Genomic DNA, 26,027 nt, shown 5'->3' with positions numbered 1-26,027 from the left:
GGGCATGGAAGCAGCACGATAGAGCACATGGCTAACGATCGTCGTCTTCACGTTATCCAGGTTGGTCAATCGTGTTCTCTACATGCTAGGAAAACATCAAATCGTTTTTACTGCTGCTTCCGTGCCCACAAGGGCTCTATGACGTGTGTTGTGACTGCAAGGAGGTGTTGCTTATGTTGTTGCTATGTTCGGGTGACGTTGAGCTAAACCCCGGGCCTAATCGCAAGCAAACTACAGAGCGGCAGACCCAAGTAGCTGATGAAGACGGCACGTCGTGCGCCCATCGTCATAATGAAGTCATGGCTGCGTTGTCCTTTATTAAAACCGCCTGTGAGGCGTCAGCGGAGGCCCAAGCCATGTTGACGCAGGCTGTTAATGACGTAAAAGCCAATCAGGAATGTTTAGCAAAGCGGCTGTCTAATATTGATACTCGACTCGCTTCTGTTGAAACAAAAGTCAGCATGGTTAGTAGTCTCGAAGGAGAACTTCTGTTAACAAACGACACCATTAATGACTTGACGCAACAGAATAATGAGCTTCTTTCCCGCATCTATGATCTGGAAGACAGATCTCGCAGAAATAATTTAATATTTTATGGCGTCCCCGATAGCAATGAAACGTGGAATGACACAGAAAAAAACGTTATTAGTTTGCTTTCATCCAGTTTTGGGTCAGAATTTAAACCAGACAAAATAGAACGAGCCCACCGCCTTGGTGGCCCTTTTGTTCAAGAAAAATGCCGACCAGTGATGATAAAATTTTCGCACTTTAAAGCGAAAGAAGAAATGATGTCACATCGTGATGAGCTGAAAACAAATGACATTTCAGTTTCTGAAGACTACTGCGCAGCAACTAGGCTCGCTCGCAAAAGGTTAACTGCTTTCGCAAAATCTTTGCCTGGTTGACCATCCTTTAGGCTTCGCTACGACAAACCAACTGTAAATAAAAGGCAATATGTTTATGACCCTAGAACAGACAGTTTCATTGAGCTGCCCCGGCTGCGTTATCATTCTCCTTCTCGTAGCAGCCCATCCGATGATTCATCTGCACGCGCTCGACCCTCTACATCCAATGCTGCTCGCGCATGCGCGATGGGAGACATTTCGAATTCAAGTCCCACGCGTAATGTTTCATAATACTAAGCCAGGGGTAGTGGTCATCGGCGCCCTATATCAGTCCTTTATACTAATATCCGGAGCATTTTAGGCAAAAGAGATGATATCAGCGCAGCTATCCGTGCGATGCCGACCTGGTGGCGCTCACTGAAACTTGGTTAAGTGCTCGTGTAAGCGACAGCGAAATTTTTACTCACGCCAAGCCTTTCAATGTCTATCGTTGTGACAGAGATGGAAGACAAGGGGGTGGAACCCTGCTCGCAGTCTATACTAACCTAACATCGTTCAGAATTAATGTTTCATGCAACATAGAATCTGTCTGGTGCGGCGTCATTTTAAACAACAGAGTACACATCATTGGCGTCTGTTATCGTCCACCTAATGCAGACATCACATTCGTGAATGAATTGCATGACCGGGTAACACCGTCGTCCTTCGTTATCCAGCATCCCCGGTATTTCTTCTAGGCGATTTCAATTATCCATCAATAAACTGGACATCGACACCGCCTACCTGCACACCATATTCTTCGAATTGTCAAGCTTTTCTCGATATGTGCTCCCTTTTCAATTTTGATCAGGTTGTTGATAGCCCAACGCGTGTTATCGGCAGTTCTGCTAACATTCTTGACCTGATCCTCACCACTAACCTTGATATGATAGGCCCAATAATTTTCATGCCGGGACTCAGGGATTATTCTTTACTTCATTTCGACCTAAACTTTACCGCGTCTTCAGCTACGAAAAAACGCAAGATTATATTTGATTACAAAAAGGCAAACTTTGAAGAGATAAATAGAGAACTTTCGCTCTTCCTTGACAACTATCTTAGTGGTTTTGAACATCGTTCTGTCCAAGAGAACTGGGACCTGTTCGTCAATAAAATTTCATATCTAAGTGAGGCTTACATTCCCAAGAAAATACTAACAGTACATAGACATTCGCCATGGTAAAATCCGTACTTAAATCGACTGTCGAACAGAAAAAAAACGCTTATTTCGGGCAGCAAAACTGCAGCAGACTGCGTCACGCTGGCAAGCATACACTAATGCATCTCACACCTACTCTCAAGCTGTCGCTTCTGCAAAATCTACTTTTTTGAAATACACTCTACCATCCTTGATCACTAATAACCCTAGCAAATTTTGGAACATCGTAACTAACTCCCAGAGCAACTCAGAGATTTCTTTACTTGACCAGAACGACTTACCTGTGCCTAGCAAGGAGTGCGCATCGATTTTAAACAATATGTTCACACTGAACTTTTCATCTGCAACTAATCTTCAATTGCCTACACATTCGTTTTCGGGCTATACGATTACGCATCCAATATCAATAGATGCCGACGGGATTGCAAAGCTAATTGAAACACTAAAACCTTCATGTTCCTCAGGTGTTGACAATATAAATGCAAGATTCCTTAAAGAAACAAACATGTACTCCTCTGTCCTTTTGGCAAAATTATTTCAACAATCTTTAGATACTGGCGCTATTCCTGTACATTGGAAGCAGGCGAAGGTGATTCCACTTCATAAATCCGGTAACAAGCAATCTCCCCTTAATTATCGCCCCATATCTCTTACTAGCATACCATGTAAAATTTTTGAACATGTCATTTGCTCACACCTAGCTAGTTTTCTTGACTCGAACCTTTTTTTCAATCCAGCGCAACATGGCTTCAGGAAATCATACTCATGCGAGACACAGCTACTTTGTTTCACAAACTCCATGCTAACCCTTATTGACAACCGTTCCTTGGCTGATTGTATCTTCTTGGATTTTTCTAAGGCCTTTGACAAAATAAACCATCATCTTTTACTACTTAAACTCGAGTGTCTTAATATTGACAGACATCTTCTTACCTGGGTCGAAGTTTTCCTCATCGGTCGATCACAGCATGTCTTTGCTAACAACAATAATTCACCGTCAACACCTGTTACGTCAGGTGTACCACAAGGGTCCGTTTTGGGCCCTCTTCTTTTTTTAGTTTATATTAATGACCTTCCTAACTGTGTGACTTCCCATATTCACTTATTTGCCGATGACTGTGTTATTTATCGCGAGCTTGCTGAACCCGCCGATGTTTCTGCTATACAATCTGACCTCAATAATATAACTAAATGGTGCAGCACATGGTGTATGGACCTAAATGTTAAAAAATGTAAAGCTATGCGAGTGTCGCGCAGTAATTTCCCCCCTGCTTGCTATGTATTGAATAACACTCCTTTAGATACTGTAACTTCGTACAAATATTTGGGTGTGCATATTACTAATGACCTCGGCTGGAAGCAACATATTGATTACATTATTAACAACAGTAACCGCATGCTTGGGTATTTGCGCCGTAACTTTTCGAAGGCACCTGTTTCGACTAAAATGACTATGTACAAAGCATTGGTACGTTCAAAGATTGAATATGCTTCTGCAATCTGGGATCCCGGTTTCACGAACTTGAAATCCTCACTTGAGATGGTTCAAAATAATTCAGCGCGTTTCATTCTTTCCAATTACAGTCGCACTAGCAGCATAACTTCAATGAAACTAACGTTATCTTTGCCATCTCTCGAGCTTAGAAGGAAAATTTCACGTCTTAGCCTTTTTCACAAAATTTATCATCATAACGAATTGAGGCATACTTTCATTTCGCAGCCATCGTATCGCTCCTCCCGCGTTGATCATGCTTACAAAGTAAATGTCATAACTTGCAATACTAATGCCCTTTTTCATTCCTTTCTACCTCGTACGTCAGTAGAGTGGAATCGCCTTCCGCCCGATATCGCATTAATCCAAGATCACGATTCATTTCACTCATCACTGATGCAATATCTTGAAGCTGATCCGTGACACTTTTTTCCCCCCTGACTATTATCTTATTTCCGTTTTTAGTTTTTCATGCTTGTTTGCTCCCAGTGCTGTTGTTCTTTTCGCTGTATAATGCTGTTCTCTCACCGCTTATGATTGTTTTCAATTTATTCCGCTTGTATAACTTTCTTTATTGTAAGATTGTTTTCGTTGTTCTGTATTCCCTTGTTCGTTTAGCCTTTGTTATATTTTGTTCATTTAGTGTTCTATGCTTTCTATCATATATGATGTACCACTCCCCTCTGTAATGCGTATGCGCTTGAGGGTAATAAAATGAAATGAAATGAAACCCTTTTTCCTAGCAGTTCCGACAGTTGTAATTTTTTAATGTAAGCGTGGTGTTCAAAGAAGCAATTTCGCCAATTCTTGCAATACGCCACGGGATCACAGAATTATAAACTAACCCCCAGGAGTGGCAGGTTTGGACCTCATAACATAAAGAGCATTCCTCTTAGAAATTTTCTGAAGGTTTATTCGGCGTTGGCTTAGTTTTATGATTAATTGGTGTTTTCCTGTCTTTTCCTCTTTTTTTTGTTTTGTTGGGGATTTAGTCTTCACAAGTCATTTCATGAGTGGCTGTTATGGAAAACTTGTGCCCCGTTAATATGTCATCCGTTTATATGGAGGACCCGAATAATGGACAATTTTTCTAGGGCCGAAGATTTTTCAAAGTTTTTATGTCACGTTAATATAGAAACTCGCTCTCTGAACAATGTAGATGGGATGAATGCACACAGCCTATTCGGCCTATGTATTTTTGTCTCGTTAATATGGACATTGTTTGAAAAAAGCAGGGGAGTCTGAACGCAAGTTCATGAAGGGTGCGCATGCCGGGAACCAATGCGACAGCCGATACGGTAGGATGCCTGAACGACTCCTGTGGAGTTGGAAAGAACCAAATCGGGCGTGTCGTCGTTTTAGGAGGGAAGGGGGACGGGGGGGGGGCAAGAGCGGAAAGGAAGGGAAGAGGAGGAGAAAGGTTGTGTGGTTGACAGGGATTGTACACAGCAAACCGAAGGTCAGCTGACTGAGAAAGACCCCAAAATGAGGCAACCGGGAGATTTATGGGTGCAGCGGCAGCGCCGCAACTAGTGGCCGGAGTCGGGAAAACAGCAACATGTGGTTGCAATAAATTCTGCTGAACGTGAACAGAAGAGAAGCCGGTAAAAACGTAAGAAAGAAACGATAAGAAGATAGACAAGCGCCGAAATTGGGGGTGGGAACTGAAGTTTTTCTAGCCCAGAACACAAAGCATGTTCTATGAAGCCGTTTCGGTCAGGGTAAAGACACACTAAGGAAGTAGAGCGACAAAAGAAACGCGACGACCACGCAAACAGGACCGGGCGTCCCGTCCTGGACGCCTGTCCTTCTCATGCTCCTGGTTTTCGTCACTGTTGCGCTGCCGAACTACCACATTTTGCACCACAGCGATCCGCATGTCGGCTTCGCCTTGAGTCAACGATGCGGCCTTGACAAGGTTTGAGCTCTTCGTAGTCGGCTAGCCGTCGTTTTAAACTGTACTTCAGCTTACAGTGTTTGTTTCATAGGAACACATACAAACGGCACAGGAAAGGGCTGTTTGATAGCCCTCTGTATAGTAGCCTGCCAACTAGACTCCCTCGCTTCCTTACAAAAACAGTACAAAGCAAGAAAGAGAATCAGAAGAATGGAAAATCAAGAAGTTTAACTAGGGAAAGTGAGTGCAAAGAAGCAGGAGCCTGTAACTCTCGACTTTAGTCTGACTTTTGGCATAGTTGGAGTTAAGCGCAAACGAATGGAGCTGAACTTAGGCGCGAAGCGGGAAATCTGTGAATACAAGCGGCAAAAGCAATCTCAGTCAGTCCAAGCCGTGAAAGACTGGACCCAAGTTCAACTAGGCCTCAGTCTCGTCAGGTTGACGGTATACCATCTATATACACTACCGGACTCCGATAAATGGCTCAACGTCGGCATCACAGCGTAAGCAACAGTCCGCACAGTCGAGCCGGGCATCCTGAATAGTGAAGTAGAATGGGCCTTAGCCAGCCTTGCTAAGAGCAAAGCTAGCGGCATTGATGGCATTCCAGCTGAGTTGCTTCGAAACCTTAACCATGACGACGCTGTTAAAGTATTCATGATGGCAGCAAATTTGGACAACCCTGCAGTGGCCACAAGATTGGAGGAGGTCAGTTTACATTCCCATCCCAAAAAAAGGAAGTGCCAAAGATTGTTCCAACTACCGCACGATCGCGCTTATTTCGCATGCTAGCAAGGTGATGTTGAAAATCCTGCAAGGTAGGCTGCAGCAGTATGTGGATCGAGAGCTCCCGGACGTGCAAGCTGGGTGTCACAAGGGCAGAGGAACTAGAGACCAGATTGCCAACCTTCGCAGAAAAGTGGAAAAAGCAAGAGATTTCCAGAAACCCACCTACTTCTGCTTTATTGATTATGCGAAAGCGTTTGACTGCCTAGATCACAGCAGATTGTGGCAAGTTCTCCAAGAGATGGGAGTTCCAATTCACCTCATCTGTCTCCTCAGGAACCTGTATGGAGGGCAAGAGGCCACAGTCAGAACTGGGCATGGTCTTACTGATTGGTTTCCGATTAAGAAAGGAGTGAGACAAGGCTGCATACTGTCGCCCTGCCAATTTAACCTATATGCTGAGTGCATCACGAGGAAGGCCGGTCTGTACAAGTCTTCAGCTGGAGTGAAGATGCTGGAAAACGTATCAACAACCTCAGATATGCGGACGATACCACTTTAATGGCAGAAAGTGAAGTGGAACTCAAGAGACTTCTGATGCGCGTAAAAGAAGCGAGTGAGAAGTTTGGGCTTAAACCGAACAATAAAAAGACAAAGATCATGGCGTCTTGCCCTATCAAGTCCTAGAGCATCAAGGGGCAAGAAGTGGAATCTGTGACAGATTTTCTCTTCTTGAGCTCCAAGATTACCCCGGAAGGAGACTGCAGCCATGAAATTAGGAAACGCCTGCTTCTGGGAAAGAAAGCCATGGCTAGCCTTGACCGCCTAGTGAAGAGCAGAGACATTACACTGCCAACAAAGATCCGTATAACTCGTTTCAACAGCATGTTAAAACACCTGAGTCACACACTTTTTTCCATTCTTCCTCCTTACTCCATCAGAATGCAGGCGCTGAAACAGAAACCAAATGTGAGTGCTTATGCTAAGCGTTTTTCTGTATTTATATCAACTACATCAACACCCGGTGACGTAACTGAAAGGGGCAGGGAGACCGATAAAATTGCATAAACCTGTGCGAGTTAGTAGTCAGAAATTACAGCAATAGAGTCTGAAACAAGGTTCTATATTTCCATAGTTCTAGACAGGCAACGAAAAACAATCCTGTAAACACAGGGGCGAAAATATGACACACCAATTTTCAAACATTGACTATAGCACGATGACAGCACTCTGGCTAACTAAAAATACGACAATAAAAAATACAACTGGTCCTTCCGGAGAGAGTTAGAGTGATAGATTATGCTATATATTGTCAAGTGGAAGCATAATGCAAGGCAAAGCAAAATGAGGCAGCTCGAGATGATTTCTTGTAGATACGCTTGAACTGTATGTGCATTTCAACAGTCCAAAATGAGTGGCCAGATTGCACACTGATTCGAGATTGCTGGAAAGCTGTCTGAGCAGTTTCCTAAAATTAAGAGGGTGTTTAAGACTTACCAATGCTTTGTAGAGTCAGTTTCATAGGAACTGTTGCACAAGAATGGAATATAGACAGTCTAGCATGCAATGGGTTTCTAACCAAAGTATTTATGTACACGCATATGAAAATACGGATGTATGATAGGGTAAAACATACAATAGCTAGCAAGCACTTATTATTAGGAAGATTGTTTATGTAGGAGCTCACAGTTAAAACCGCTAGGAACCAAAGCAAGAACTGGGGGCGGAATCGGGTTTAGTAGTCCTGCTGGTCTGATCGGCGGCGTCTTGCGTCGTTGGCACTCACGACACGTCTTCACGTAGTGGGCAACTTCGGCAGGCAGTCGCGGCCAGTAGTACTTCTCCTGGATTCGATGCAACGTGCGCGCAAATCCGAGGTGGCCTGCTGTGGGCTCATCGTGCAACGCCTGCAGAATTTCCTGCCGGAGGTTTTTAGGCACTACAAGAAGCTGCGCGGTATTGTTGGCTGCGAAGTTCTTCACTAGGAGGCCATTGCTTAACGTGAACGATGATAAATATCGCAAACAAACAAAGATTACGGAACTGATACGCGGTCCAGAATCAGAGTGATAAGTCTGAATGCCGGCGGCTGTTAAACAACAACAAATACAGTTTTGAAGTTTCGCGGCAATATATTGGTCATTGTCCATGACCAATATGCCGCCTCTTTTATCTGCCGGTTTGATGACCACATCTTTCCGTCTGCTAAGCGCCTTCAATGCGTCACGTTCCTTTTTGGAAAGGTTTTACTTCCCTGGTCTCTAGTCCTTATAAGCTCTGATTACGTCGTTCTGGACGGCACTAATGTACGGTACATGTGAGGACAGTTTTCCTCGGGGTTTTTTCCCCCTTTCCGCCCCTTTTTTTACCCCGCTTCTTTGATACCCTCCACATCCCACTTCTCGTAAAAACCTTCTTCATGCTTGGCGCTCGCACCTTTTAGCGAAAACCTCAAAGTATTTCAGCATTCTACTGTCCCACATATTTTTTTTCTTTTCTTTCTTTGATGTTCATCTCTCGTCGCGAGTTGCTTACCGCTCTAAGCAGGCTCGAACTCTACTCGTAGATGTCACGTTCTTCTAACCAGCAATGTCCACCTGGTTGTCGCGTTTTTTTTCATCCTGTCGGGCCGCGGGTCGGAGCAAGGGTGGGGAGGGTAACAGACGCAGCAGAGAAAAAGAACAAATCTTCAAAAACAAGGCCTTGACCATTGATAGTTGACCACTTCCCCCAAAAACCTCCTTCACGCTTGGCGCTACCATCTTTTAGTGAGAACGGAAAAAGATTTCTCACCATCTGCAGCAAACACGTTCCCCCACCTGTGATTTTTTTTCCCGAGGTTGTTCAGCGGCTGCCTGTATTCTATATAGATGACTCCCGGCAGCCGTTGCCTTGGGTGGATGAGCCTTTGGGACTAGCCTGCTCTCCGCACCTGTGTGTGTATGTGTGTGTTGTGCGTGCCCAGCTGGTTCACCTATATGTGCCCATATTATGTTTGTATCTCCTCTTGCCAACACTATAAGAAGACGAACAAGAATCATGTACCCTCAGTCTTGAGAAAGGCAGTGCTCCTGCCAAAACGTCGACTCCAAATAAACTTGGAAGCAGTATGAAGCATTTTTTCATAGATGTGGACGTCGTGTATAGACCCTATTCACTATCAGGTTTAGCAGGCGGCCGTTGTGGCAACCCTGTATTGAGGATACGCCATAGCATTAGGCTTTTCAAAACTCCTCCTCCTCCCTGCTCCCTCCCTGCGACCTCCCTGCTGCGCGCCGTTCATTTGTCGGACACATGAGACGCCGTTTGGAACGCTGTCCAACCAGAGCTCGGATTTCACCACCGCTGTACCCTGATTCGCCGTGGGCCCTCTCTCTCTTTCTTTCTCTCTCTTTGATGTTAGGTTGTTCGTGCCATGGTTGCCAGTAAAGCAGAAATGACGTCACGTGAATAAGCTCTATAGGCAAGTGGCTATTTATGTCTGTAGAAAGGTTGCATCGAGTATTGAGTAGGCGAGTTACACTTGTCACCAATCAAAACATGCAATGCTGAAACGTTATCCGGATTTTCACTCATACTTCGCAGTTTGCTTTGGTTCCTAGCGGTTTTAACTGTGAGCTCCTACATAAACAATCTTCCTAATAATAAGTGCTTGCTAGCTATTGTATGTTTTACCCTATCATACATCCGTATTTTCATATGCGTGTACATAAATACTTTGGTTAAAAACCCATTGCATGCTAGACTGTCCATATTCCTTTCTTGTGCAACAGTTCCTATGAAACTGACTCTACAAAGCATTGGTAAGTCTTAAACACCCTCTTAATTTTAGGAAACTGCTTAGACAGCTTTCCAGCAATCTCGAATCAGTGTGCAATCTGGCCACTCATTTTGGACTGTTGAAATACACATACAGTGCAAGCGTATCTACAAGAAATCATCTCGAGCTGCCTCATTTTGCTTTGCCTTGCATTATGCTTCCACTTGACAATATATAGCATAATCTATCACTCTAACTCTCTCCGGAAGGACCAGTTGTATTTTTTATTGTCGTATTTTTAGTTAGCCAGAGTGCTGTCATCGTGCTATAGTCAATGTTTGAAAATTGGTGTGTCATATTTTCGCCCCTGTATTTACAGGATTGTTTTTCGTTGCCTGTCTAGAACTATGGAAATTTAGAACCTTGTTTCAGACTCTATTGCTGTAATTTCTGACTACTAACTCGCACAGGTTTATGCAATTTTATCGGTCTCCCTGCCCCTTTCAGTTACGTCACCGGGTGTTGATGTAGTTGATATAAATACAGAAAAACGCTTAGCATAAGCACTCACATTTGGTTTCTGTTTCAGCGCCTGCATTTTGATGGAGTAAGGAGGAAGAATGGAAAAAAGTGTGTGACTCAGGTGTTTTAACATGCTGTTGAAACGAGTTATACGGATCTTTGTTGGCAGTGTAATGTCTCTGCTCTTCACTAGGCGGTCAAGGCTAGCCATGGCTTTCTTTCCCAGAAGCAGGCGTTTCCTAATTTCATGGCTGCAGTCTCCTTCCGGGGTAATCTTGGAGCTCAAGAAGAGAAAATCTGTCACAGATTCCACTTCTTGCCCCTTGATGCTCTAGGACTTGATAGGGCAAGACGCCATGATCTTTGTCTTTTTATTGTTCGGTTTAAGCCCAAACTTCTCACTCGCTTCTTTTACGCGCATCAGAAGTCTCTTGAGTTCCACTTCACTTTCTGCCATTAAAGTGGTATCGTCCGCATATCTGAGGTTGTTGATACGTTTTCCAGCATCTTCACTCCAGCTGAAGACTCGTACAGACCGGCCTTCCTCGTGATGCACTCAGCATATAGGTTAAATTGGCAGGGCGACAGTATGCAGCCTTGTCTCACTCCTTTCCTAATCGGAAACCAATCAGTAAGACCATCCCCAGTTCTGACTGTGGCCTCTTGCCCTTCATACAGGTTCCTGAGGAGACAGATGAGGTGAATTGGAACTCCCATCTCTTGGAGAACTTGCCACAATCTGCTGTGATCTACGCAGTCAAACGCTTTCGCATAATCAATAAAGCAGAAGTAGGTGGGTAACTTCATTACAGTCGTTTTCCGGCGACAAAACAAGATCTGTATTTGTGCAGTGATGCGCATGGCTGTTACGCTTTCATGACGTGAGTATTTTGAATATATGAATCGTAGTGCTTTCGACTGAATTGTTTCTAACTTTTCGATCAGGTACGCTTGATGGGGATCCCAGATTATGTGTGCATACTCAAGGATAGGTCGTACTAATATTTTATAGGCTGTTAACTTCACGTGCGGTGGAGCCATTGCTAGTCTGCTGCGAAGAAAACCAAGCTGCTTGAATGCGTTGCTACATATGTTCTCGATGTGTGCATGCCATTTAAGGTCTTGGGTTAGAGTGATCCCCAGGTATTTTGCTTTGGCTACGTGTGGTATCGGGGAGCCAGATAATGTGTAGTTGTAAAACAAAGGAATTTTTTTTCTTGTTATGTTTAAATGCGCCGTTTTCGATATGTTAATTTGCATGTCCCATGCTGCACACCAGTCAGAAATGTTTTTTAAAGAAGACTGAAGTTTCATTTGGTCACCAGAGCTGTTCACGGCTGTATAAATCACGCAGTCATCTGCAGAAAGTCTCATTGTCACTCCATGTTCGGCACACAAATAGATATCATTTACATATATGAGAAACAGCAGGGGCCCAAGAACGGAGCCCTGCGGGACCCCCGAGAGGACTTCAAGGTAATCTGAGTCGAAACCATTCATTGACACGAACTGTTTACGGTTGGAAAGATAGGCTTTCTATCCATGCTACTATTTTCAGATCAATACCTATCGTTATCAGTTTTAAAATAAATTTTTATGCTGAACACGATGGAAAGCTTCAGCGAAATTTATGAGGATTGTATCAGCCTGTAGTCGAGAAATAATTATTGATGCCAGGTCAGTGTGATTTCAAACAGTTGAGTAACTGTTGACAATGTATTTCGAAAGCCATGTAGTCTGGGGAATAGAAGGTTGTTTTCTTCTAAGTATGTTATGATAGCATTATGGATTATATGCTCCATTACCTTGCAACAAGAACTGATTAATGATATAGGTCGGTATGTGTTCACCAGCAATTTGCTGCCGCCCTTGTGAATAGGATTCACCTTTGAATGGAGCCAATCTTGTGGAACAGTACCTGTTTTAAGTGACTCGGTACATTTTGCGCACAGAAAAGGAGCAATCTACTCAGCATAGCGTCTAATGAATACGCTTAAGATGCCATCAGGACCAGGACACTTTTTCGTATCTATTTGCAAGAGTAAGTTAAGGACGCCTGTTTGTGTTATCACCACTTCGGGCATGTGGCTAGTGTGTTGGGCAGGGGTTGCATTCACTGGTGTTGCATGTGTGAAGACAGATTGGAAGTATGAATTTAAATAGTTTGCAATCGCTCACTGATCTTTACGATACATCCGTCAACTTCTATTTTTGAGATCGCGTCATCAGATTTCGATGAATAGCGCCAACATTTCTGTGGTTGTGTAGACAAAGTTCGACATTGTGCTTGAAAAAAACCTTAATCTCGCCTCTTTAATTTATTTCATGAACAGGGGGGAGGGGGGATTTCACATATTTCCGCAAGTGATTTTTTACTTCTACGAATTCTCACGAGTTTTCGCTTTAGGTGAATAATATTGCGGGTAATATATGGCGTTTTACGTTGTCTTCTTTTCGCCTTGGATGGAATGAATTTTTCTTCCCAGGATATTATCGTTTCCTTGAGCTTTAGCCATAAGTCTTTAACAATTGACCGGTTTTCCAAAATATAAATATCCTACTTTAAATCTATAAAGTCGATGATGCTCACGTCATAAGCCCGACTATAACCTTTCGTTACAATACGTGTCTGCTCAAGGTGGACTGCGGTGTTCTGCTGTCTCATCTGTGGAAATGTTAATGCGAGTAACTTATGGTCTGATATACTTTCCGCAATGACAAGTTCCGGGGTTCAGATGCTAGATACAATAACAAGATTGAGCACTGAGGTAGTATAGCCCCGAATGCGTGTCGGCAATAGTAACCAGCTGTTGTAAACAAAAAACTGAACATTATGTTTAAAAGCAGTTCGCAATTGGTCACTTCCTTTCTTCCAGGAGTTAAGGTGGTCCAATCAATTCCGGGTAAATTGAAATCTCCAGATAATATGATTTTAGTCCGTTCTTTCATTTTAGAATTCAAATAGTCATGCCATTTCAAAAGATAGTCATCTGTGGCGTTCGGGCACCTAAAAATACCACCGATTACTGCTTATCATTACCCGTTGTTATCATGCACCAAACACTTTAATGGCCGTCCATGCCTTCCTCTTCCTTGAAGTAGAGGTCCTGCTTAATGGCAATAGCAACCCCACCACCACGGCTGTTCCTATCAGATCTAAGAAGTGTGTAAGACTCAGGGACGATTTCCGAGTCATGTATGGAAGAGTGCAACCACGTTTCTGTAATTATTATTACGTCTGAACTGTAAAGCAGGAATAATTCTTTTAATTTATCATCCTTATTAACAATGCTCCTAGCATTGAAACTCAGATTGATTAATGGATTATTGCGAAAACGTCATTCAGCGGGACCACCATGAGATTTCGAAAATCTGTTTTTCGTTTGCTTCACTGGTACCCTTTTATCCTCTGTGGGATCCCATGCGTACATATTATTGTTTATTTTGAGCTTGTCAAAAACTAAACTTACTTTATCCCCATTGTAACGATTCAATTTAAAGACTGCCATAATTTTCTGCGTATTTCGCGCACAGGAGCCGAGAAATTCTCAGATATTGATATTCCACTGTTCTTTAGCTTATGGCAACTTTGAAAAACCTTAACCTTTTCAGTGAAATCATAAAAGCGCAAGACAACAGGGCGTTCTTTGCCAGCATCTTTCCTGCCAACACCATGGATGCGTTTTATGGATCTGACCTGGACTTCCAATTTGCTTCTCAAGAGATTGTTTTCTACTTTTTCTTGAAGCTCGGAGGCACTCTCGTTATTTTCCTCTTTCAATCCATAGGTCACAATATTATTTCTACGGCTTCTATTTTCCAGGGCATCCAATCTTTTAGTGATTTGGAACAATTCCTTATGCATCACCACTACAGATTCCTCACATTTCTGCACTTTTTCGTTACATAGCTTTAGCGACGCTAATGTGGCTTCTATTTCAGAGAGCCTGAACTGAACACCCTCAAATCCACCTTGCAAAGCAGTTTGGGTAGGCTTAATTTCCGTGACAGTGCTCAGAATTTGATCCAGTTTCTGTTCATCAGGCACAGGGTTCTCCTCCACATCGCCACTTAGCTTCAACAGCATGCAAAGTACTCGCGATAACTCATGGTAGCAACAACAAATACACTGGGGGCTCGGCAGCACGACAAGGCAGGCACAATCGCTTCTAAGGCAACTTGTGAATGACCATTTGTCACTAACCTGTGCAAAGAAAAGTACGAAGTTCAGCATCATGCGTCTAACGGTGCCGCCGAGCCCACTGAAGAGATCTGCTGTCCGTCCAGTCGTTTTAGGCCGTTCCCACGAAGTCTCAGATGTTGCCGCTGCGCCAAACGATGTGTCCAAACGAGGTAACGGCGATAGTCCTTCCATGCGGTTTCCATCTGATGGCACCGATATAAGCGACACAAACAGACCCGTAGGCAAACAAGGTTACCGATGTCGCGTCACCAACGTCACAAAAGACAGATGGCCCGGGGACACATGGAAGTCGCCACAGCCCGATCCACTGCATTCCAGAGCGCCTGTGCAAAGAAAAGTACGAAGTTCAGCATCGTGCGTCTAACAGTGCCGCCGAGCCTGTCGCAGCACCATATGACTCCTCGGGTGGTCGCACTTACGAACTGTCCAGACAGATAATTCGAAAGCGTCGCAGTGCTCTCTGAAAGGCCTCATCTCGCGCAGATAAGCCGCTTGAGTTAGCAGACCGCCATTGCTTCGCTTGGCAACAACCTCACGGATCAATGGTTTCTCTGCGAGAGCAAAGCGTTTGCGACGGGAAGACAGATAGTGCCCTCGTGCGGCTGTAAATTTGCGCTTCCATTTTAATCCTTCAAAAAGTTGCGCGGCTGAAAACTACTCTTATGGCGTCGTTTCAGTACTTTCTGTAATTACAGCAAGATGTCTCAGCTTACATTACCACCGAGAGTAATTTTGTACCAAACTGAGGTGAGTTGACAGCCTCCTGTACTCCACATCAAATTCGCCGCTTTAAGCACTCGCCTAACGTGGCGCCCAACTTCTGCCATTTTCGTCAATGACAGCACATTGTTTATGTCATGAAACTTCATTTTGTCATAACAGTCTGATGTGTATGCATGACGTATTTCTCGCTGCACAACGTGAACCAGTCAGATTACAGGAATAGTACCTTTTATCTCATCCGTAATACAAGCATAAGTGTTTTCCTGCCAATCATCTATACCAGTTTTATTTTTTTTTCCGTCCGCAGTTACTGATATCTAATATTCAGGCGGCGTGAATAGCTCTGCTAAAGATGTGTCTGCAACTTAACGTCATTTTGACGGCACTGCAAGAAGCCATTTCGACGGCTCAAAATTTTGCGCCACAAGATTGAAACACATGACCATTCTGAGAACTAATCAAACAATAAGGCGCCGAACAGCGGCCATGCGCTGAAAAGATCCCGAAACAGGTGACAAGCTTCTGGGCAGCACGAACAAACGATCCGTACTCGGGGGTCGCACGCTTCCCTGTGTACTGAAATTTAAGAAATTGAAGACGCGATATCCAAGCATCTTACAGATACTTAGATAAATTGTGTCATTGTTTAGCACACGATATCGTCTGCAGGAACACGAAAAGTACTCTGACTGCCCAAGGAATCTACTCAAAATGACCGCCGACTAAGGAGCTGTACTGACGCTGCGATCAACAATGCAATTCAACACGCATATGCACAAAGACGGGATGGGGTTGAGTACAATTTGCAGGTATTTCGATTTTCATCTTGAGCAAGAGCTATAAATTGATCGCGTTTTCGCTTACAGTGACTAGAGTCAGCGTCAAATGCAAAATGACCAAAATGAACTGCGCACAGCACGACACCCGTTTCGGATGACTAGATCATAAGTGGTGAAAACTGAGATATAGTGCAGTTGAGTTTTTTTATTTGAAAGGCGCGATAAAATATTTTTAAGTAATAAACAACCCGTTTGGATTTTTGTTCAGGAGGGAATAATTCTGCGTTTTCGTGCTCGCATTGCTGCCACCCTGTTCGTGTTTTTTTTTTAATTCGGCATTTTTATCTTTTTTATTCGCGAGTGCCGCCCCCCTTTATTAGTTTCACCAGACTCACTGCGTTTCGGTTCCAGGCGCAAGGATCAGACCATTTTATAATCACCCACAGGTCGGCGGACGCACACATGTATCGACTCTCGCGGGCTCATTCACGCTCAGATCATGATCTGAGTCTTGATTAAGTCCGGACTCAAATTCAGATCGCATTGGCCCTAAATGGTAAGCTTCCGACGATGTGTATAACTAACAGAAATCGAGTAGCAGTCACCGCATCCCATAAATAGAGACAGAGTACACTAACTCCCAGAAGGGATCTTTCGTTTCCCGCAATCTTCAGTAACGTACGCAGTTATCTTCAGAGGAGATTAGGCTCGTTTCTAACATCATCGCATCAACACAAGGCAACTTGCTTATTCTAACAGAAAACTGGCTACAAAATGACGTTAGTGATATCAAAGTTGTGGCGCAACTTGTCTGACATCAAAGTTCACCCAAGTGATCGTGAATTATTAAAGAGCGGTGGTGTTCTCATAGCAGATCGTCAGCAAATGTTATGTTTTGTTGTAAACGTCTAATTTAAGATCGGAATAATTTAGTTACTGTTTCGCTCATAACCAATTCAAGTGTTAGCATTTGCATTGAACTCCTGTAATGGCCGATTACAATGAATATAGGGCTATTCTTCGCAACGATCTGGCGTTGGCGCGTCGTGCGTTAAAAATGTTGAGCGAGGCCGAAGGCCGAACAGGTGCTGGACCAGAGAAGTATGATTGAGTCACGTTATGCTACCGACTGCCTACGGCCTCGCGAGCTTGTTCTGCGGAGGCCGCAGAGTGCCTGGGGCAGAGCATTGCCACGTTCTGCAGAATCGCCGATGCAGAGGAAAGCCATGAGCTCGTGGATCACAAGCCCACCGCAGGCATCAACTTGGCCGAGTTGCAAGGCTCTTCTGCATGCCTGCCAACTCTGCTGACGTCCCCGGGAGACTCCTGATTTTTGACCGAACTTTCTGGTTGTACGACCACTGTCCTATATCTCCCGATAAGTCTCCTCTGCCCGCGCAAGTACGGTTCACATAGTTTAAGCAAAGCTGAGTTTCGGTACAGTTGGCAGGCCGTGATTTACAGGGAGGTTTAGCGCGAGCAGACGAGCGACCGTCCTGTGTCACTCTCTTATCCTTGTCTTTCTCGCTCTAAGCCTCCCTGTAAATCGTGGTTTACATAAAACCGGCACCACGAAATCAGCAGCTGCGTCGTAATCACCAGCATCAATGTCTTTGGCCTTTCCAAGGATAAAAACAGGCGGAATGAGTAGGAGAATCTCAACGGACCAGAGATCACAGAGCTGACTAGTGCCTGAACGACACGAGCCCAGTATGCGAGTTCCATTTCGGGCCACCCGCCTTATGATCTCGATGTTTAGGTGCGTATCGTACAAGAAAAAAAGATGAAGTCATGAGGATAACAAAGAGGAGAGGATAACAAAATACTGTGAACGGGAAGGCCTCCTTTATCCGTTCAATCAGTTGTATGGCTTTATCAATATGATCGAGGATGTCACCACGAACTGAATGGACGCTTCTGTCAGGGCGAGCTACACTCCGACAGCATAACGGATATGCTAGTTGGCAGCTGTTCAGAGCAGACTTCCCTAGAAATCGTTTGTCATGGTCGCCGCTCCGATTCTCACAGCTGAAATAATGACGTTTTATGGCGTCACTCGTCATTTAGACGTGAAGGGACTTTGACTTAACAGTGAGCGACAGAGGGCCCGGCTAGCTCTGTCCGTAGAGCATGAGACTTAACCTCAGGGTCATGGGTTCAGGCCCCACATTGGGCGCCAGATGAAGGCCTCGCCTTCAAAAAACCGGTCCGCGAGCCATGGTCTCGACTGAAGAGTGACAAATCCAGTCTCTTAATAACCCCGCTTTATTCCGGATAAACGAAAATGCATTGAAAAGAAAGGAAACAACATCAGGCGCTACTGCGCTGAGAACATGCTGTTCATGCGCGCGACAATAGAACAGCGAAGAGAAGCGGGAAACATGTCAGGGCTTTACCGCGGCGAGACAAAACACACTGAGGAGCGAATAGGGCGAGCAATAAGGCCAAAGCGCTCACGGCGGAACAAGAAGCATTGCTCCTCGCGTTACACCAACTCACGCGAATACGCCCAGGCTGTTTCTGCAGGCACTCTTTCCACCTTCGTGTCGCCGGTCTTCTTTCCGTAGTCCGTGCACACCCCGCTGGTCCATGACGCTCGCTGCTTGCCCCGCCGGGGCGAAAAAAGGCCTCGCGCCTTGCTTCGACGCGCGTATCTGCTCTCGTCTTTTGCCGCTAACATCCCGCCCCCAAGATTATCTGCTCACTCATGCACACTCGCGCTGCTCGCGCAAACACAACACAAATAGGAAAACGCGCGCGCGGTTTAAAACACCTAAAGAGGCTGCGGAGCCCCACAACGTCTAATCTAAGACCGGAATAATTTAGTTAGTGTCATTCATAACCAATAGCACTTTTACTGGGAGTATCCTACAGGCGTCCCCATTCCACCCATGACTTTTCTAACGAGCAAAATAACAACCTAATCTAACCCACAGCAAGCTACCCCAAGTGCCGCTATCCTCCTTTTCGGGTATTTTAACTTCCCAAACATAGAATGGCGTAATCTTCCACCTGCATCAATAGTAGGTTCCGCAAAAGGCAACCTTATTGAAATACATTTCAACGGTAATTTATCACAATTGCTTTCAGAACCAACGCGCACCTTATCGTAATCTAAAATCATTCTTGACTTTATTTTGGCTAGTAAACCCGATGCCGTCTCATTCATTACTTACCTTCAGAGAATTATAGACCAAAATGTCATTCCAGCCGCCTGCTTTTTTCCTGTAATACCAAATATGACCTTGAAGAAGACTGTAACACTTTAAGAAAATAGTCATTAAGGGGCGATAAATCAAGAACTTAAGACCTACTTTCCTGCATAAGAAGCTACATATGACGTTCAATCAACACATGATAACTGGGCAATCTTTAAAAATAAATAAATGATTCACGTGATAAACATATACCAACCGTCAACATTCGTTCAAGTAACCAAAAATCATGCTTTACTGATTCTTTAAAAAAATTCGAAAAATAAGCGCCTCTATTGGGAAGATAGCGGCAACACAATTTGATAGCAAAACTATATATTAGGTAGCTCAAGATGAATATTTGACTGTCATTCGCAGCATAAAACGTTTCTATCCCTTTTCTATCCTGTAAATCAATTTCAAACAGCGCTGATGCCTGCTAGACTAACGCCTCCTTGACATCTGCGTCTGCTTCTGTTTGCTGTGCGGTGCGGCGTTCGAGGTAGCGGCAAAGGAAAGGGAGCACGGACGCCGGAATTGATCGCCCGCTGGGGTCAGCTTCGTAATGAATGAATCCCCTTGTAACGTCATTACCTGTCGTGACGGTACATCGCGCGCCCCTTGTCGAACACAACCAGCATCTCATTGAACGAATTAAAGTTCACCGGCGTTCTATAATTCGCATCCAGGAAAGGAAAGGCGTAGTACCTGTCACTCGCGAAATCTCGCTATCATTCTCACTGTGAGTTCAGTTCAGTCGTTCACTCGTGTCCGATTCTTAGTGACCCTATGGACCATGTCACGCCACGCTTTCCGGTCTTTCACCATCTTCATAACATCACATGACTTCATCTGCAGTGCCTCGAGGATGCCATCTAACCATCGCGTTCGCTGCCTACCCCTTCTCCGGCGACCCTCAACCTTTCCCAACATCAAATCTTTCTCCAGCGACTCCTCTCTTCTCATCAGATAACCAAAGTAGCTGAGTTTTAACTTTAGAATTTGACCCTCCAATGACCAGTCAGGGTTTATGGTCGACAATATCGACTGATTTGATCTTCTGGCAGTCCAAGGAACTCTCAAGAATCTTCGCCAGCACCACAATTCAAATGCGTCAATTCTTCGGCGGTCAGCCTTTTTCACAGTCAAACTCTCGCATCCATACATCACAACTGGAAAGACCATAGCACGAGTTATACGGATCTTGGTTGGCAGACTAATGTCTCTGCTCTTTACTAGGCGGTCAAGGCTAACCATTGCTCTCTTTCCCAGAAGCAGGCATCTCCTAATTTCATGGCTGCAGTCTCCTTCCGAATTAATCTTGGAGCCCAAGAAGAGAAAATCTGTCACAGCTTCCACTTCTCCATTGATGCTCCAGGACTTGATAGGGCAAGACGCCATGATCTTTGTCTTTTTAATGTTCACTTTAAGCCCAAACTTCTCACTCTCTTCTTGTACGCGCATCAGAAGTCCTTTGAGTTCCACTTCACTTTCTGCCATTAAAGTGGTATCATCCGCATATCTAAGGTTGTTGATACGTTTTCCAGCAATCTTCACGCCAGCTGAAGACTCGTCCAGACCGCCCTTCCTCATGATGCACTCTGCATATATGTTAAATAGGCAGGGCGACAGTATGCAGCCTTGCCTCACTTCTTTCTCGATCGGAAACCAATCAGTAAGACCATGCCCAGTTCTGACTGTGGCCTCTTGCCCTTCATACAGGTTCCTGAGGAGACAGATGAGGTGACTTGCAACTCCCATCTCTTGGAGAGCTTGCCACAATCTGCTGTGATATACGCAGTCAAACGCTTTTGCATAATCAATAAAGCAGAAGTGCATGGGTTTCTGGAAATCTCTTGCTTTTTCCACTTTTCTGCGAAGGTTGGCAATCTGGTCTCTAGTTCCTCTGCCCTTGCGAAACCCAGCTTGCACGTCCGGAAGCTCCCGATCCACATACTGCTGCAGCCTACCTTGGAGGATTTTCAAAATCACCTTGCTAGCATGCGAAATAAGCGCGATCGTGCGATAGTTGGAACAATCTTTGCACTGCCTTTCTTTGGGATGGGGATGTAAACTGACCTCCTCCAATCCTGTGGCCACTGCTCGGTTGTCCAAATCTTCTGACATAATGTATGCAGAATGTTAGCAGCGTCATGGTTGAGGTTTTGAAGCAACTCAGCTGGAATACCATCAATTCCGCTAGCTTTGTTCTTAGCAAGGCTGGCTATGGCCCACTCAACTTCACTCTTCAGGATACCCGGCTCGAGATCAGTAATCACAACTGTCTTATGTTGGGTTTGCACTTTCGGGACCTTCTTGTACAGTTCTTCTGTGTATTCCTGCCACCTCTTCTTTATCTCTGAGACTTCAGTGAGGTCCTTGCCTCGTTTGTCCTTTATCACGCCCAGCTTATCACAGAAGCTTCCTTTGATATCTTTGATTGTCTTATACAGAGCTCTTGTGTTCCTTAATTGGCTGTTGTCCTCAACTGCTTGGGACTGTATGTTAAGGAAGGCATTCTTATCTCTCCTTGCTATTTTCTGAAAATCCGCATTGAGAACCTTGTATCTTTCTCTTTCCCCCATAACTTTTGCCATCCTCCTTTCCTCAGCTATTTGCAAAGCCTCTTCAGATAACCAGTTTTCTTTCTTGCATTTCTTTTGCTTTGGAACTACCTTAGTAGCTTCTTGTATTATATCACGAACATCGGTCCACATCTCTTCGGGCTCTCTGTCTTCTAGATCTAATTCTTGAAATCGATTCCTCACTTCCACAGCATATTCTAATGAAATTTAGATCCAGATCATACCTCCTCAATCGAAGCTTAATTCTCACTGCAGACAAGGGTAATTATGAAGAGCGTTGTGGTAACACGCTGGGCAGGCGATCCAAGGGATGGAGATTCGATTCCCCGGTAGGAGACAAAGTTTATTAGTTATTTTTTAAGTACCACAGCAACCGCTAAAGCGTGACACTTTTGCTGACGACAGTGATGAGTCATTAAAGGCTTTCGCCTTAATTGTTGTGCCATTTCTCACATGCACCACTTAAGAGACTTCATAGATGTCCTGCCTTTTTACCCTTCTGAGTGTTCAAAAAACTATTACGTACATTCACACGTGGAAACCGTAGGGGCCATCAATTTAGTTTTTTGTTACCGGAAACGTCCTCTTATCACCCGTGTAAAATAATATGCACCACCGAGTTATGTTTTCGCCGATTTGTGGCCCCGTTGTGCCAGTGTTTACTCATTGTTTTCTTCAATGTCTGCATACAGTGGGCATTGCACGCTTTACTGCCTTGTTTCGCAGTTTTACACAAAATCCCCCTTTTTTACCACTGAGTAGGCGCGGTCTGTTTGCAACAATTTTGACGCACCAGCTCTCATTGCTACGAATATGACACTATATATTTTGCTCTCTTTTATAACAATTTTAGCCCTTAAGGACTACGTTTCAAGCAATCGTCTTCCTTTTGTTAGAAAAACTGTACCTTGCCAACAGGGACATGACTAGGTGGGAGGGACACGAGCAATCCAGTAAAGGGGTTTAACCCAGTTTATATGTTCCTCCCACATATTTCGGCCCCAGTTTACTAACTATAATGATTTACGAACATAATATGATATGCCAACAAGCTAACAAACTTCCATCATAGCCTTTTGCTCTCCTTGACTGGGGCAGTAATTTTGCGGGAAGTTATGACTCGTGCCACCCTGTAAAAAGGAAAAGGGTCTTTGGGAAGATCAGGGGGCATTTGAGCGTTGTCACACGCACAAACTAATCATCATGGTCCGGCTGGTGTGACATAATACGAGAACTCGTGCCAAGTAATCCCAACCGTCTAAACAGGACCCTACTGAAAAATCCTTATAACTTTTGTACAGGAAATCGCATACAGGTTTACTGTACAGAATCTGGGATACAGGATTGTTGGCTGTTTCAGGAAATTCCTGTACTGCCTTGGAAAGTCCGGAATGAAACAGCGCGGAATGGCCTGTATGGTTGACGGCCCTCGCTTCCGGAAAGAAACGCGTCGCCAGGGTGGAAAAAGCATGAAACAATACAAAATAATACGACTACATAGAAAATAATAAATAAAATAAAAAACTTTTATTACCAATTATGGAATCGAACCTCGGCCCTCATGGTCTTTAGACGGGCACCTTAACCACTACTTTTTTTTTTTCAGCATGGTGTTTATTACATGCTTTTAAATTCAGCGTAGAGTTATAAACATTATTTACAGAGTAATCAGCCTGTAGGCGAAACGTCCAATTGGAACATACAACACAACACCACTCAACTAAAATACGACTTAGCACAACTTCACTAAAACGGTGGCAAGTAAAGACAACACATCAAAAATGGCAGCCAGTCAGGTTGATGGTCACTATCTTCGTAAGTGTCTCTAAGCTGGTGTACCATCTGACCAAAATGAGTAGCGGGGGAGATTAGAGGTTCAGCATTCCGGTCCAACATACGAGTTTTCCATGGGCTGTGCAGTCCATGGAGGAAGATCATGTCAAAGGATTCGTGGTCATGTTCGGTGGTTATCAAATAACGCACATGGTGGCAATTCAAAATAAAGCCTTTCTTCAATGTTCTTTACAGAACGTCCCAAAATAATATTGCATCTTTGCAGGCAATAAACCAGTGTTCGATGGTTTTAGGTGTATCACATAACCGGCAATTAACAGAAAAAACGAAAATATTTTTTTCTGAAGCCACACTTTAAAAGGCAAAACCTTGGTATGAAGTTTAAAGAAAAATGTTTCAGTAGAAGGCGAGATCAGCATTTTGCGCACCCTTTTTAACACATCATGCTCCATATTATTGGAATTGAGTGAACGACGTAAGGGAGGCGGGAACAACATAGATATGAAATTATGGTATATATTTTTCCGTGAAACAAAGAATAAGTACTCATAAGAAAAGCAAACCGCCAGAAAACGCGCTGAATCGTAAATTTCTTTCATGAAACCACATAAAACCAAACCAAGAGACCACTAAGTTTGGAAGAAGGTTCACTAGATTAGTGTGCAGGGATGCTCTGGTAATTGGATGGGAGCTATTACGGAAAAAGAAGCAACGAGCTTCTAACTGTCTGATATAGATATGTGTCAAACCTAGTCCGCCAGCACAAACAGGCCTGAATAAGTTATCGCGCCTCATAGGCTCAAAACTGGACGACCATATGAGCGTCGCAAACGTTCTGTGAAACCTGTGGATTTAATTCCTCGCGCAATGGAGTACCTGTAAAAAAATAAAGTTTTGTAGCCAGAAACATGTTACATGCCTGTGCTCGACTAAAATTGATAGGCGGTGCGGAACAAAAGTCTGAGCATAGCTTTTGAGTGCCGTGACCCGCTCTTTCCGGTAACGTCCACTAAACTTGAATGCATGAAGGGGAATCGAAGGTATTTAGGGGGAACACGAGACCATTCAATTCCAGCATAATAAGTCGGCATTGCTCCCCATGAACCGAACCATAGATCCGAACTCTTAGACTTATTCATTTGAGCGCCAGATACAATCCCAAACAGCTCAATGATGGTTATAATTTTGTCAATGCTGGGTTTTTCTGTGCAGAAAAACGCCAAATCGTCGGCGTACGCAAGCCCTTTCACTTTGTTACTGAAGGCAACATAACCATGGATACTGTGGTTTTGCAGTACACTCAAACAAAGTGGTTCTAGGTAGAGGGCAAAGAGCAGCAGTGACATAGGTCAACCCTGCTTCACGGACGATCGAATTGGCACAGGCTTTGAGAGATCACCGTTAACAATCAAGCGAGTGGAACAGTTGTCGTAACAAAGTTGCACCCCTTTCAGTACAGTTGATTCATCATTTGCACGCTCGAGAAGAGAAAATAGAAACGAATGCCGACACGATCAAATGCCTTCGCAAGGTCAATCTGGAGTAGAGCAAGCTGCTCATAAAAGCCAAAGTAATATTCGATAATTGTACGTGCAATATGCATGTTATTTTGTATGGAGTGTCCACTCAAGCCACACGTCTGATGAGGGCCAATGAGAACCGTCATGGCATACTGTAAACGATTCGATAGAACTTTTGCAAAAATTTTGTAGTCCACATTTGCCAACGTGATTGGCCTATAGCCATCGACTGAGAGCAATTTTTCTTTATCCGTACTCTTTGGAATTAAGACTGTGTGTTTCCTAGTAAAGGACTGAGGAAGGAACCCCACATCGAAACCTAAAGCGAAGATCTGCAGCAAGATAGGGCTCAGCAAAAGTTGAAAAGTTTTGTAAAACCCGCACGATATGCCATCAGGGCCAAATGTTTTGGAGAGGGGTAATTGGTCAAGTGCGTGCTCTATTTCTTCCAACGTGAAAGGGCCATTGATAAGAGCACAGTCTTCATCTCATAAAGGCGTTATAAGAGCTTTAAAGTTAGCTAGTAGATCCGAATTAGAAGTAGCAGAAGCGTCACTGAACAGTGTCGTGTAATAGCTCACAAACACAGAGATTTGTCACACGTTTTCTTTACTAGGGTGCCATTGGACATCATTCCCGGTATCAATTTGGCCGTAGCATTACGGTGCTCATCAAATAGAGCTTGTCGCGTAGGGGTTTCAGGGTGCAATGCACGATTTGTACGAGATGGAACTCGGGCGCCCCATGTATCTTGCAGCGTCCTGTTTTTGTAAGTCACACTTTACCCT

The sequence above is a fragment of the Amblyomma maculatum genome, chromosome 10 (assembly GCF_055883805.1).
Source record: "Amblyomma maculatum isolate TAMU_Amacu chromosome 10, ASM5588380v1, whole genome shotgun sequence".
Classification (NCBI taxonomy): Eukaryota; Metazoa; Arthropoda; class Arachnida; order Ixodida; family Ixodidae; genus Amblyomma; species Amblyomma maculatum.
This window is presented reverse-complemented; position numbering follows the sequence as displayed.